The sequence below is a fragment of the Lissotriton vulgaris genome, chromosome 5 (assembly GCF_964263255.1).
Source record: "Lissotriton vulgaris chromosome 5, aLisVul1.2, whole genome shotgun sequence".
Classification (NCBI taxonomy): domain Eukaryota; kingdom Metazoa; phylum Chordata; class Amphibia; order Caudata; family Salamandridae; genus Lissotriton; species Lissotriton vulgaris.
This window is the reverse complement of record NC_141693.1, coordinates 1,867,983,724-1,867,999,675: the sequence shown is the minus strand read 5'-3', so window position 1 is coordinate 1,867,999,675 and position 15,952 is coordinate 1,867,983,724. Positions and strand designations below refer to the sequence as shown.

Here is a 15,952-nt window from a genome sequence, read left to right as displayed (position 1 = left end):
ACCCGCCCCCTAGGCTCGTCGAAGTCCTGGGGCGGGTCCAGGGAATTACAATGAAATGAAAGGATTATAAAACGGGGTTAAAGCCCGTTTTGTTATGGTTGTATTTACTAATGGTGGCAGGGGGGGGGGGGGTCGACGAACCTCCGCCCTAAAAAAGGAAGTAGCTCAGTAGACACGTGCACTTACTGCAGACGTTCGCCTGCAACCTCTGCGTCGCATCTTCAGAACCAAGTGGGCAGGGGCGCAACACAGGATTTACGGCTCCAAAGGTTCATAGTTTAAGGTTAGTCTAGGGTACATTTTTACGCCACGATGAACACCCCTCCCACTCCACCCCAGCTCTCAGAATGTCTTGGGACCAGGCCTGGCCCTTGTTAATGACGAAGGGAAACGCACACTGCGCGCAAACGAGCGGAAAAAGTACCTCTGGGGAGAAGGTTTCCAGGAGCATGGCCGCTGCCGCTGGGGGCCCGCTGGAGGCCCCGGCTGGGACACGTGCCACGCAGGTGCAGTTCAGCAGAGTCTGACCTCTGTCAGCTGGTAGGGCTGAGGCAGAATCGGTCATGTGTACGGTGGCCAGATTTTGAAAACCAAAAACTTGTGCATTCCACAAACATAGAAGTAGGACAACAATTCTGCTAGCACCAAGGCGCATAGAATGGCTTAACTGACAGCGTCAAACTAGACCCTAAAGCAATAAATGGAACTTCCACACACACCCCCAAAGCCCCAGAGATAAAAAAAATAATTGGTAACTCATTCGGGATCGGATCGGTAAGTGCATTTTTTTTCTTTTGCTCACCGTCTCTCTCCCAAACATACTCCTGCTCACTCCTCACCTGCAAACACAGCATTTTTTGTTTACCGTGGCGTTGTCCATCTTTTAAAAACTCTGTATACCTCCTTTGAACTCACATAAAATGGTAATTACAATTCTCACATATGTGACCACTGCCCTGTGCACTCTGAAGAAAGGCCAATGATTGGGTTAACATGAAGCCTGAACCCCTTGTGACCCACTGACAAGAACTGTGAGAGAAGTGCACTGTTACACACCCAACTGCTATGCTTTCTATTGTGCCCCATCATTAGCACCCCTTGACAACTAGAAGTGACAACTCAGGTCACAGTGTGCACCTCACTGAAGTCTTATGTTGCATGAAAAAACGAAAGAAACACACCTGGAAAAAGAAACTACTTTTAGGGCCTGCACGATGAAGTAAAACGTGAACGTAACTGCACTGCGCACGTTTTTATGCCTGGTTTGAGCCTGGCCATATCAAGGTCTGACAGGATGGGAGAGGGCTGGAGCAGAGTCTTGACATGCCAGGTGTGCCAGCCCCCGAAAACCTGAGAGGACTGGGGCAGAGCCACCCGCATGCCAGGTGAGCCACATCTTGACCGGCCGCAAGGGCTAGAGCAGGGTCAGATTTATGAAACGGCTCATAGGTTGGATTAGAAGGTGTGGGGCAGTCCTTCACCTATCAAAGTGCACTCTGTTTGGTCATGTCCAATGAGAAACAGCACCACCATTGACAGTCTGTCCTGAATACTACTACCAATCCAGCGTTTTCTTGAAAAGCTCTGTCTGCAGAGAAGGCCTCTAGGGTGCAAAAATAACACGATGATTGAAATGCCACTTATAGAATCCCCACTGGTTAAGAAGGAATGGCTGGAGTACTTCCAGCAAAGTTTGGCTTCAGAAAGCCTTACTAAAATGAATGTGTTCCTTTGGACGCCCTAACGTGAGCCCAAAGGACAGGCCCCTCAGTGCTACCCATAGTATTCAATAATACATGTCTACTGTATACCCAGATCAGAAGTAAATATTCGAGCCACAAAACCCAAGTCGCCACAAGGTCATCCCAGTGGCAGATTTTTGCTGTAAAAGATTTAACATGGTATGTCGATTTGTAGAGTGCGCTAATCAGCCTTAAGAGTATCCAGGCGCTTTAGAGCAAAGTGAGAGATCCCAGTAAGGTTATTCGAATAGCAGTTTCTTGCAGACCTCAATTCTTAGGAGGATGCTCTGATGTGCTGAGGGAGTTTGTTCCAAGTTTTGGGGGCAATGTAAGAGAACGGGCACACTTCGGCTGTGCTTTTGCGAATGCGGGGGTGCGCGAATGAGAGTGAGGATGAGTGTAGGTGTCTCCCTGCCTGGTGGAAGTGTATGTGGCTGTTCAGGTATGCTAGACCGGGATTGTGTAAGGATTTGAATGTGTGCATTAGGAGTTTGAGCTGGCTGTGTTTGTGAACAGGGAGCCAGCGGATCTCTCTGAGGTGAGATGTGGATGCTGCGTGGGAGGTTAAGGATGAGTCTTGCGGTGGCATTCTGGATGGCCTGGAGCCTGTGTGTGAGTTGTGCAGAGAATCCAGCACAGAGTGCATTGCCATAGTCCAGTCTGATGCAAAGCTCCCCCCATTTGGAAGGAGACACCCAGTCGCACAGCTCAAAAGTTAGACAATAAAGTCTATAAACAGTTCATCAAAGTTGATTCCACACAATGTTGAGGTTCCTTAAGTATTTAATGCTTGATCAAAAGTTCAATGTAGTTCCATAAAGCATAAACTTCATTCCAACGAGAAAATCATCCAGTTATAAATCCTCCCCAATGCATTTCGGGCAGATGACAAGCCCTTCCTCAGGGGACAACTCTGCTCTCCTGAGAGGTACAGCCCCCAAACCCAGCTTCTCTCCGACTGCGACAGACTGTTTCTTTGGATCATAGTCAAGTCTGCTCATGATGAGTGCGTGCATGACAGTTCATCTGGTGTTTTATGTTAGCCATTTGAAGGTCTTTCAGAACATTCGTAGGATGTGGAGTCAGGGGGTGCTCACTGCATTGCCTTGTGCCGTAATGTTGAGCTTCTTGTTCCGGGTGATTCGCAGCTTTCTGGTGTTGGTTCTAGCTCAGTTGGCCACAAGGTGGAGTCCCATGAGACGAAATTACAAGACATGCACCAGTTTACCTTAAGGGTCTGCTACAGAGCCCAGGGACGTTTATGTTCTCTACAAGAGCAAAAACACCTACATTGCAGCATCCCACTGGAAAATCTCTTCCAGTTAATTGGTCAATTTCAGTAATGGTACAGATAAGCTAAATAACAATGGAATGGAATGCTATTCAGAAATCGTTTCTGCGGTTAAAAAGTATTTATTTATTTATATAGCGCACTACGAGCCGAAGGCGTCTAGGCACTATATTGCCTCAAGAATTTCCATTCCTACACCACTTTCCGTGTTGGCTTGGATTGTTTCACTTCCAGTGTTTCCTGTCCTTAGCACGTATTGTCCCGTGCCCGTGTTAGTTGTCATTAGCTGATATTGTCCCAAACCATGTATTTGCTGTTCCTGGCTGAGATGATTCCTTGCCTGTTAACAGCTTACCTTAACTACTCCATGTCATGTGTGTGAAACCCCTTGCTGGGTTTGTTCCATCTTCTGTGGTAGTTTCCTCTGGCTGGAATTGTTACATGCCGTGCGTTAGCTGCCCCAGGCTGTCATTGTCTCAAGCTCTGTGTTAGCTGTCCGTGGCTCGGTTTGTCTCACGCCATGTGCTCGCTGGCCCTAGCTGGCATCTTTCCATGACCTGTGATTGCTGCTCTTAGCTGTCCCTATGTTGTGTGTGTTAATGCAGTCTGGGGCTGGTTCATCTCCTGTGTTAAATGCCCTAGCATTGGATAGTTTAGTGCCCAGCGTTTGTTGCCCTTGGTTGGGATTGTAGCATGCCCTATGCTAGCTGTCCTCAGCTCACATAATTCCATGTCCTGTGTTGTCTGGCCGTGGCTTGGATGGTTCAGTGCCACGTGTTCGTTTCCCCTGGTTGTGTTGATTTAATCTTGAGTGTGAGCTGCCTAGACCCATATTGATCAGTGCCTTGCTCTTGGCTAGGATTGTTTAGTGGCGTGTGTTTGTTACCAATGCTTGAGATTGTTCAGTGCCATGTGCCTTTTGCCCTTGACTAGGACTGTTTAATGCCCTGTGTTTCTTGTCCCTGACTTGAATTGTTTACTGTCCTGTGCTTGTTGCACCTTACTGGAATAATTGAGTGCCCTATGTTTGAGGCCCTCCGGCTGTGATTGTTCAGTGCCCTGTGTTTGTTTCACGTGGCTGTGATTGTGGAGTACCCTATGTGTGTTGCCCTTGGCTCGAATTGTTCTGTGCCCTGTTTTGGTTGCCCATGGTTGGGCTCGAGTGCACTGTGTTAATTGCCCCTGGCTGGTATCCATTGCCCTGTGTTTATTGTAGGGGTCTATGCTTGTTGCCCCTAGATGGGATTTTTCAGTGGCTTGTTTTTGTCGCCCCTGCCTGGTATTGTTCAGTGCCCTGAGTTTGTTGTCCCTAGATGAGATTGCTCAGTGGTCTGTGTTTGTTGTCCCTGGATTGGATTGTCCAGTACCCTGTGTTTGTTGCTACTGCCTGTGATTGTTCAGTGCCCTGTTTATGTCGCCCCTGCCTGGGATTGTTCAGTGCCCTGTGTTTGTTGCCCTGGCTGGGATTGTCGATTTATCTGTGTTTGTCGCCCCTGCCTGGGATTGTTCAGTTCTCTGTTTGTCGCCCCTGCCTGGGATTGTTCAGTTCTCTGTGTTTGTTGCCCCTGCCTGGGATTGTTCAGTTCTCTGTGTTTGTCGCCCCTGCCTGGGATTGTTCAGTGCCCTGTGTTTGTTGTCCTTAGATGGGATTGTTTAGTGGTCTGTTTTTGTTGTCTCTATATAGGATTGGTCAGTGCCCTGTGTTTGTTGTCCCTAGATGGGATTTTTCAGTTGCCTGTTTTTTCGCCCCTGCCTGTGATTGTTCAGTGCCCTGTGTTTATTGCCCTGGCTGGGATTGTCGAGGGCTCTGTGTTTGTCGCCACTGCCGGGATTGTTCAGTGCCCTGTGTTTGTCGCCCCTGCCTGGGATTGTTCAGTGCCTGCCTGGGTTTGTTCAGTGATCTGTTTTTGTTGTCTCTAGATGGGATTGGTCAGTGCCCTGTGTTTGTTGTCCTTGCCTGGTATTGTCGAGTTCTCAGTGTATGTCGCCCCGGCCTGGGATTGTTCAGTGCCCTGTGTTTGTTGCCCCTAGCTGGGATTGTCGAGGGTTCTGTGTTTGTTGCTCCTGCCTGGAATTGTTCAGTGGTCTGTTTTTGTTGTCCCATGATGGGATTTTTCAGTGCCCTGTGTTTGTTGCCCCCGCCTGGGATTGTTCAGTGCCCTGTGTTTGTTGGCCCTGCCTGGGATTGTCGAGTTCTCTGTGTTTGTCGCCCCTGCCTGGGATTGTTCAGTGCCCTGTGTTTGTCGCCCCTGCCTGGGATTGTTCAGTGGTATGTTTTTGTTGTCTCTAGATGGGATTGGTCACTGCTTGCGTTTGTTGTCCCTAGATGGGATTTTTCAGTGTCCTGTGTTTGTTGCTCTGCCTGGGATTGTCAAGTTCTCTGTGTTTGTCGCCCATGCCTGGGATTGTTCAGTTCTCTGTGTTTGCTGTGCCTAGATGGGATTTTTCAGTGCCCTGTGTTTGATGCCCCTGCCTGGGATTGTTCAGTTCTCTGTGTTTGTCGCCCCTGCCTGGGATTGTTCAGTTCTCTGTTTGTTGCCCCTGCCTGGGATTTTTCAGTGCCCTGTGTATGTTGCCCCTGTCTGGGATTGTCGATTTCTCTGTGTTTGTCGCCCCTGCCTGGGCTTGTTCAGTTCTCTATTTGTCGCCCCTGCCTGAGATTGTTCAGCTCTCTGTGTTTGCCGCCCCTGCCTGGGATTGTTCAGTTGCAAAAACAACAGGTGATGGACAGAATGCAGAACAATGTCATACATTCACCCCAGTACAGAGATTTGGGCCTAAATCCATCGTTTATTTGCTCACCATGCCATCCCAGTTTGTCGCCCCTGCCTGGGATTGTTCAGTTCTGTGTTTGTTGCCCCTGCCTGGGATTTTTCAGTGCCCTGTGTTTGTTGTCCCTAGATGGGTACTTTTTCAGTGCCCTGTGTTTGTTGCCCCTGCCTGGGATTGTCGATTTCTCTGTGTTTGTCGCCCCTGCCTGGGATTGTTCAGTTCTCTGTGTTTGTCGCCCCTGCCTGGGATTGTTCAGTTCTTTGTGTTTGTTGCCCCCGCCTGGGATTGTTCAGTGCCCTGTGTTTGTTGCCACTGCCAGGGATTTTTCAGTGCCCTGTGTATGTTGCCCCTGTCTGGGATTGTCGATTTCTCTGTGTTTGTCGCCCCTGCCTGGGCTTGTTCAGTTCTCTATTTGTCGCCCCTGCCTGGGATTGTTCAGTTCTCTGTGTTTGTCGCCCCTGCCTGGGATTGTTCAGTTGCAAAAACAACAGGTGATGGACAGAATGCAGAACAATGTCATACATTCACCCCAGTACAGAGATCTGGGCCTAAATCCATCGTTTTTTTGCTCACCATGCCATTCCAGTTTGAACCCAGCCATATCCAAATCAGTCTTGACCCTGTGCCCCATGGGAACAGTCCAGCCCGAACTGCCAAGCCAGGTCCTCCCTGGACATGAAACAAGCATCCAGGGACCGGTTTCGGGCTTTCAGCCCTCATCAGCCTGGATAGCTTGATTCCAGTGGCATGGAGAGCGCGGGACAGACGTCTGAGCATACCCGTCTCACTCGGGGTGACAAATGCAAAAACAACAGGTGATGCATTTGTCACCCCGAGTGGGATGGGTATGCTCAGACCTGAGTCCCATGCTCTCCACACCACTGGAGTCTAGCTATCCTGGCTGAAGATGCTGATAGCCAGAAACCGGTCCAAGATGCTTGATTCTGGTCAAGGAAAGACATGGCTTGGCAGTTCGGGCTGGACTGTTCCCATGAGGCACAGGGTCAAGGCTGATCTGCATATGGCCATGTCTGAACTGAGGTGGTGTGGAGTACAAAAAATGATGGATTTAGGCCCAGATCTCTGTACTGGGGTGAGTGTATGACATTGTTCTGCATTCTGTCCATCAATTGTTGTTTTTGCATTTGTCACCCCGAGTGGGATGGGTATGCTCAGACGTGAGTCCCATGCTCTCCACACCACTGGAGTCAAGCTATTCTGGCTGAAGACGTTTGATAGCCAGAAACCGGTCCTAGGATGCTTGATTCCGGTCCAGGAAAGACATGGCTTGGCAGTTTGGGCTGGACTGTTCCGATGAGGCACAGGGTCAGACTGATTTGTATATGGCCATGTCTGAACTGGGATGGTGTGGAGTGCAAAAAAATGATGGATTTAGGCCCACATCTCTGTACTGGGGTGAGTGTATGACATTGTTCTGCATTCTGTCCATCAATAGTTGTTTTTGCAATTGGGATTGTTCAGTGCCCTGTGCTTGTTGCACCTGCCTGGGATTGTCGAGGGCTCTGTCTTTGTCTCTCCTGCCTGGGATTGTTCAGTGGTCTGTTTTTGTTGTCTCTAGATGGGATTGGTCAGTGCCCTGTGTTTGTTGTCCCTAGATGGGATGTTTCAGTGCCCTGTGTTTGTCGCCCCTGCCTGGGATTGTTCAATTCTCTGTGTTTGTTGCCCCTGCCTGGGATTGTTCAGTTCTCTGTGTTTGTTGCCCCTGCCTGGGATCTTTCAGTGCCCCGTGTTTGTTTCCATTGGCTCAGATTGTTCCATGACCTGCATTTCCTGCTAGTGCCTCAGAACTGTTCCCTGCTGTCACCAGCTCGCTCTGTGCCACCCTTCGAAGTGCACGATGCCAGCGCACAGTGAGTGCGGGGTCTGACAGGAGGTAGCTGCACCCGCTCACACAGGGAAACCACGCCTTGCTATGGCTACCATGGAAAAAAGCCTGCTGGGCACCAGGACATTTCCTCTGGGCCCTGACCCCGCCGCCCTGTATGAGGTCAGTCAGTCAAAAATACTTTATTTCGGCTTTACAGACATAAAAGCACAATACAATTTACATACATAAAATAGAAAGATAGTGTTACATAAAAAACACGATTAAGGCTGAAAATTAAAGGCAACTAAGCGATAAAGATAAATTCCATTTTTTTACCTCGACTTTAGCAATCATTAAGTCAGTACCTAGCCCCCTAGAATGATAGTGGCATGTAGTATTGGGAGTTTGTTGTACTGATGGCTGCCCGGGCTGGCACGGGGTGTCTGTTACCAGTTCATAGAAACCTCCACGCCTGTGTTCCCTGCTCACATGGCGTCACTGTTTATTTTTAGACCGTTCATCAGCCATTTCAGGAGCCGTGTACAAATAACTAGTGCATTGCTCACATCGCCCACTGGCCTTGGGAAGTGTACTGTCCTTCAGTTTCTTTGCACGTGGCACAAACACAACTGGATAGAACGAAGTCACGTTTCACATGTTCCCACAGGTCACTCCATTTAGCGTGCTGTTTTGTCCAGTAGATTTGCTATCATTTGAAAAATACAATGTTTGTGTATTGGGTGTACCACAACACGTCGCGTCCCATTAGCTTTAAATCGCCCGCCCTGGGACACAATGGGCACAGCACAGACAGTCTTCAATGTGCGCTATTCTGTCACTCCCAAGTAGCTGCAGAGGTTCTGAAAGTCCTCAGTGGCCGCAGTGGCACAATATGTGTTATGTCTTCCACTTACATGTATAGGTGCCCATATCACCATCTTACAGATCTCAAGCATGGGTGTATTTTAAAAGAAGGTAAAGAACACTACCTTTACCCTCAGTGGGGGCGCTGGATGCGGGGTGGGCTGTGCATGCATCGTGGATGGCGGGGTGAGCTCAGGCAGGCTGCTGATTGGCTGAGATGGCCATACTGCGAGTTATTGCCATGAACTCGTTGTGGGCTAGGGCCGGTTCATGCATGGTTGGGGTGAGCGGAGGCAGACTCGGTGAAAGATGGGGTGTGAGCAGCTGCAGGCTGCTGGCTGACGGAGATGGTTTTATTGCCGGTTGTTATGGGCTGGCTTGAACTCATGGTAGGCTGGGGCAGTATTGTGGATGGCCGGAGTGAGCTCAGGCAGGCTGCTGATTGGCTGAGATGGTCTTATTGTGAAGGATTGGCATGAACTACTGGTGACGGGCTGAGGAAGATCTTAAGGATTTGTGGGTCCCTGGGCAAGATTGAATTTTGCACCCCTGTTTGGAGCAACTTTGAATGTATTAACTATGTTCAGCTAATTCGAAGCTTTGTGATGCTAAACAATAGTAAAATATATGTTAAAACTTGAAAAAATTAGGGGTGAGGATGAGGAGGCAAAAGCTCGAGCTGCCTGGAGCCCACCAGTCCAACACTATCAAAAGAAATCTTGAACAAGTACTGATAAATCAATTTCTTTTTTAGTTTGCAGGTAGATGTGTTTTACTTGCAACAACATCTTATGTGGAATTCTGTGTGTAACCTGCTTGTTACCCTCATTGTAGGAAAATCTCACTAAGGGTGACCTGTTAGATGTTTAGTGGACTAGTGCATTATACTTAATTAAGACATATGGACAGACTACTTGACATTATGATTCCAATTGCCAAATATTTGTAATCACAAATATCCCTCTTCACAAATGGTGTTCTTGCTGCAGCAGTTAAAATCAAAGGGCTGCCCTGGGGATTCCATTGGTAAAAATCCAAAGACTTCTCCTAGTTTCTCTTCCTCTGCCTTGTCCCCCTTCACCTTTTATGTAAATGTAAATGTAAATGTACATGAATTTATATAGCGCAAATCACCACCGGTTTCTAAGCGCTTGCTTAGGGAACCCGTCCTGGTATTCCCCTGTGAGATAACCCCGGCAGGGTATCCACAAGGTGAAAGCCAGGCATCCCGCTGCGAGGGGCCGTTGTGGAGATTAAGCAAGCTATTGCCCAGAGTCGCAGAGTGGGAACCCGTGAATCGAGTAGGCACCGGAGCGAGAATTGTCGAGTCCATGGACATTTTTAGGACTCAAGACCTCGCCGAGCCGGGAATTGAACCCTGGTCCCGGGCTGACCTCTGCTTCCAGGTCTGCCTCCTCTAACCAGTGAGACACACTTCTCCACACTCTTGAGCACTTCTCTAGCTCGACAGTCACCTATGACTCTGCTGACTAAAAGAAATGGAACCGAGCAGGGCCCACAAGACAGTAGAGAGCAATATAGTGAAAGGCACGTGGTGGAGGGTGAAGGGGTAGAGATAGAGATGATGCAGAGATATAGATGAGGTTGGGAGAGAAGTGAAGTAATTAAGGAAAGATGAGGCAGTCAGAAGGAAAGATAAGGATAGGTAGAAAGAGGAAGATCTAGATAGAGACAGAGAAATACCGGTAATGACCGTTTTTAGAGCGTGGTAGAGAGGTAGAGACAGCGATAGGGAAAAGGAAATGTAGAGCGAGGCAGAAGAGTACGGTACTTCCAAGGGTGAGGGAGAGGTAATGCAGAAAAAGGAGAATTAAAATGAGGGAAAGGCAGCAAGAGGTAGATATAGACAGAGAAACATGAGGAAAGACGAAGAGATGTAAGGTAGAGAGACAGCAAAAGGAGAAGAGGTGTAGAAAAAGGGACAAGTAAAGATAGTAGTGGAGAAGAGAAGAAGGCATAGAGAGGGGAGGAGGGTAGAAGGAGAAATGTGTAGAGAAAAAGGAAGTTGAGAGACGTGAAATAGAGAAAGAGGTGAGGCTTATACAGAGGTAGAGAGTTGTGAGATAGAAATAGAGAGAGTGATGGTGAGGTAGAGCAATATGTAAAGAAAGTGGTGGGGCGGGGGGGGGGGGGGCATGGCCATGGCGTGAACCTTCCAGGAGCTCACATGCCAAACTCTAACCGGCAGCTTTCAGGAGCTGTCTTCCAAGACATGGAGTAGTGAGTCCAGCAGCAGACCATTCTGGGAGTTCGTGGTGGTGCCAGAGGAGACCGAGGCGAGACAGCCAGCCATGCCCCTATAGAGGGGACGATCGAAATTTAAAATGGATGTCGCAGCACGTTGCTGATGGGAGAGGCGTGCAGCGATCACTTCATCCCCCAAGGAGGACTTAGCTATGCCTCTGCTCAACTATGAGTGCCATCGGCGGAGATTGAAAGTTTCCTACGCCTAACTGCAGGTCCCAAATGGGAAATGGGACGGCCCAAAGAGGTACACAGGCGAGGACTGCTGCTTGCGTCTGAGAGGTTGGCAGCAGGGCAAAGTCGTAAAAAAAGAAGTGGGGGGACGCCGTCACCGGAAGTGACATCACGACCGGAAGTGACGTCACAAACGGTGCCGAGCTCCTCGTCCCAGAGAGGCCAAAGAGTGAAGTCCAGCTGTTTGGCATGGGGGATGGCGCCCTGGCTAAAATAAGTGGGGGGACGCCATCCACCCGCGTGGTACCCTGACTCGAGCCCTGGTTGGCAGGCTTGGTTGAGGGCTGGCATGCGCCTGGGAGGCGGCAATGGCTCGTTGCCCTAGAGGAGGAGGGAGCAGCTCCCAGGGCCTGCTAGTGGCCATGAGTGGGCGGGAGCTGCTGTAAACAGGAGAAACCAAACCGCTGGCTGCATGCGGTGGATTGCTCGCCTCGTCCTGAAGGGCCCAGGGGTTTTGAACCGGGTGTAGTGTGTTGCCTCTTCTTGCTGAGGTGGAGGAGGAGAAATGGCTGACTGAGGATGGAGACTCCTGGGACAGTGTTCTAGAGACGGGAAGCCCAACCCCCTGTACAGAGAATTTGCGAAATAGCCGTACTAAGTTCCCATCTTTATGTCGACCAGCGCGGCAGAAATGGTCGTACGAGTAACCCCTCTCTTCAGGGAATCCCATTATAAAGTGGTGGACAGACCTCAGGTAACTGTGCCCCAGAGGCCACTGAGACTTTGGACCAGAATGTCCTCGGCAAGAGGTAAACCTACCAAGACCTCATGCATTAAGGACATGATCCTCAAACAAAGAAAAGATAGAGGAGTGGAAGGAGAGCCTCATAGATTTCTTGCTGTGGGTCCCCAACACGAGGATGAACTGATGCTGCAGTCACCGGCTACAAAAGGCGATATCCTCACTATGCTGCAGGAGTTCTGCAAGGAGTTCTCGTCGTGGAAACAAGATATTACTAAGGCACTGAGGGACATTGACACACAAGTGCAACAAATAGAAGTGCAACTGGAGCAAGTAGAGGCTGACATGGCTACCACGACCTGGGAACAGAACACAATGTCTTGAACCGTGGACCAACTGCAATCAAAGCATAAAAGAAATGCTGGATAAGCTGAAAGACATGGAAAACCATTCAAGGGTAAACAACTTCCACATACGTGGTATTCCAATGGAGATTGAGAACCGAGACTTAGATGGCTTTGTTCTGGATCTATTTAAGTATTTGCTGCTGGAAAACATGCCATATAGACTACACCTGGATTGAACACATAGATCAGGCTTCTCCAACGAGTACCTCGTGAACTTCTGCTAGCTCTCCAGCTAGCTACAAGTAGCTCTCCTGTGTCCATCCCAGCCTACTAAATTGCAAACGTTTGCTTGGTTAAAGTAATATATGTTTGCCAAAATTGTCTATTCAAGACAAAAATGTGTGTGTTTTCAGAATTCAGAAGCTGATGTTTGGAGAAAAATGTCTGAGTTCCCAAAACATATTTACAGCTGATTTTTTTTTAGAGATAAATCACGTGAGAAGACTTATTGCTAATATTATTGTGTTTGTGCCAGGGACACTGTGCTGTGGCTGGCATGTATAGCCTATGTAGAGGCATCCCTTTTTAGGTCAAGCATGCGAGACCTCTTGTATATACTTTAGTATGTGTAGGTACTTTGTCGGCTCTGGAGATCAGCCCTAGGACTTGTCTGCTTCTGCTTAGGGGCTTTTTTTCTGTTCAACTTCCTCTATACATCTGTCTTAATAGAAAATAGCCAGTAGAGGTCAGTAACATACCAGAATTGTCTGCTTGTTCAACTGCCTCTATTTAACTGTCTTGATAGAAAACGACCAGTAGAGGTCAGTAAAATACCAGAGTTGCTTTCTGCTGAGGGACTTTCTTTTTAAAAATTTTCCGGCAACTGCCTCTATTTAACTTTCTTCATAGAAAACCACCAGCAGAGGTCAGAAAAATACCAGAATCGCTTTAGCATTCTCTAGATTCCAGTCCATAGAAATTGTCTTCCACGAGCACCCGTAAACAATAATATTTTTTTCAAATCTTGTATTTTCAGTGATATGACCGCCAAAGGCCCTGATTTTATATTAAAAACAGAGCCTTGGACTATACCATTTCCCGCTGAAAGGTAATATTTCTCTCCATGTGTTCCGATACCTGGCGTGTCACACATTTTGGTGCTTACTTTCCCTCCATGTTAAAGAACAGTAGATGTTTCAGCACCCATGCTAATGTGCTGCATAGCTAAATACATGTAAGGTCCCAAATGCGAGACCGATTGCATTGCACTTGCTTTTTTTCATTATTACTGGCAACTCTGCCTGATGCAGTGAAGTGGGCAGTGCTGGTAATCTGGCATATGGTGGCCACTAATGTAATCTTGTCTGATGCAGTCATTATTACAAAACTAATAATAGTATCTCGCAATGATTTTAATTGAACATTAGAAGCTCTTATTACGCAAAAGGTTATTTTCGACTTTCCATCAAAAAATCAATTTAAGTCCAGATGTCCTCACTCAGGTTAATTTTTTCCAGAACAAGGAGGCCATTGTGGCAGCTGCCCATTGACGGAAGCCTGTCGCGCTCAGTCAGCTGCCCATTGACGAAAGCCTGTCGCGTTCATGGGTAGCTCGGTAACGCTTTTCCAGGATCTGTCAGCGCAAACACTGGCACAGTGAAGGGAGTTCAAAGACATTACGTCCCATCTCAAAAAAGGGGGAATACAATGTCGATGGGGACATCCTTTCCGCTTATGCTTCACATATAAAGGAACTCCACACAAGGAAAGGGAGATCCAGGAGGAGTAACAGGTACTGCACCTATCCACAGATGCGGACCAGCATTTCCCGGCTGGCTCGCAGGCAACGCATAGTGAGCAGGGAGCATGGCACACCCACAGAACCAACAAGTCTGGTACTGACAAGAGATGTCTGTGACACCAGCAGGACCGAGAGGAATGTTCACCCTCATTCCAAGAGGACTGAGACAGGGTGGGGGCATCGCAAGACTTGTTGCTTGGACTGGTGGCGGGGTGGGCCCTGCCCGCACCCATATCTCCTGCTGCAGGAAAACTAAACGCTACATTTAGAGAGCTTCCTAGACCTGGATGGGGGTCATTTGTCCTTTGCTGTTTCCTGGATTTACAGAGAGAGACCATCAGAAAACTGTTGGGGGCTCTCTGACTTACCGTAGCCCTTGCCGCAGCCGGTCTCACTGCATCTTGGAGACTTTATCTCATTCTTGTTTTTTTTTCCTTCTTTCCCTTTCTTTGGTTGCTTAATTACGTTTTTGTTCTGCCTTGCATTTTGACCTTACATCACTTTATGACCAGATACAAAATATGGTCACAGTTTTGTTTGTTTTACACTGTTATACCTCCGCACGACACAGAGAGACCATCTCCCATAGCAACGCAGCAATACATGATAGACGAGGGTCAGGTCCCTAGGCATTCCTAGGCTTCAAGTAACATTACTGCATCACTGCCCCCTGGACCGGTGGGGGAGAGGGAGCAACCTTGATGCTACAAGACCTCCAAACCCTGACCATAATTACCGTAAATACCCAAGATCTTAAGTCCCCCATCAAAAGACGGGCCCTGTTCCAGTGGCTAAAAGGCAAGGATATTGATGTTACAAGAAATGCACTTAGTGCAAAAAGACACACACCGCCTAAAATAATTCTGGTTCCCGTCCCATTTTCATGCCACTTATTGAACTAAAACAAGCGTAGTGGCTATTCCTTTCTGCAAGGGGCTGATGTACGATTTAGAGGCCTAACTCCGGGACAGAGAGGGCAGATATACAGGGCTACAGTTATGTTTTGGGCTCCTATCGATTACGCCAATTGCCCTTTACGCCCTAAATAAAGGCAAGAAACTATTTTTGCTTAACCTTTGCCTACAATAGCCCACGTTTCTAGTGGATACCTCCTAATTGGAAGCAACTTTAATGCGATCCTCAACGTGGCAGAGGCTAGAGCCCCATTGCAACATTCCCACCCCACACTTCCATCCTCCCTACTACAGGGAATAGCAGATTTGGACCAGATGAATGTGTGGCGATACCACCACCCAGGTAAACACAGCTTCATGTTCTTCTTCCACGTCCACAGGGTGTATCCACGAATAGACTATTTCCTGACATCACGTGACTTACAAGCGGCGTGCCAAGCCTCTGACATAGAGCCCAAAATATTGTCAGATCACAGAGCAGCCAAATTGAATTTACAGTAGCGATCACACAACCGCCCAATAATAGACAATGGCAGGTTAGTGAGGTGGCACTTACAGACCATGTGGTGCGGGATAAAATCCAGAATGCCATAACACTTTACTTTCAGGAAAATACCACACCCAAGGTCAGATGGGATACAATTTGGGATGCTGCTAAAGCAGTCATAAGGGGAGAGTTGATTGTCCACACACCACATTTGAACAGATGAGCAAGCGGAAAAAAGAGAATTAGAGATTGAAATAAAAAGACCTGAGGCCCAACACAAATTAAACTTTTCGCTGAGAACATATAGGGCCCTCAGGAAAGCCAGGGGGAGCCGGGTCAAGTAGTGATGCAAGAGGCGGCCAAGAAACTCTTGCGCATTAAACAGAAGTATCACGAGAAAGGCAACAAAGTTGACTTGCTGTTGGCCTACAAGCTTAAACAACTACGTACTTACTATCAACTTAAAGCAATAAAAGATGAGGAAGGGAGGATCCACACTAAAACCCAGGATAAACATTATCAGCCTGATTCATCAAGCCGAAATTGGCTCGCAAAGGGCCAGATTCTGAGAATCTGGCCCTTTGCGAGCGCTATTTTTGCATTTGGGATTCATCATCCCAAATGCAAAAATCGGTAATAGCGAATTCGCAAATTTGCGAGGAATTACATTTAAGGAATCTCTATTTGAGATTCCTTAAATGCAATTCATCATCCATTTTAAAATT

General features: G+C 48.0%; 1 protein-coding gene across 2 annotated transcripts in view; it reads left to right on the top strand.

The window, feature by feature from the left end:
- LRRC3C (leucine rich repeat containing 3C) overlaps positions 1–15,952 on the top strand; it is a 69,502-nt gene that overhangs the window by 10,981 nt on the left and 42,569 nt on the right. Inside the window, exon 1 of one of the 2 annotated variants that reach the window (XM_086924365.1) lies at positions 7,685–7,813. The exons of the other annotated variant lie outside the window; for it this stretch is intronic. The gene's annotated coding sequence lies outside the window, so the exon portion shown is untranslated. Of the gene's footprint in view, positions 1–7,684; positions 7,814–15,952 lie in introns of those variants that run through there. 2 annotated transcript variants of the gene reach the window in all.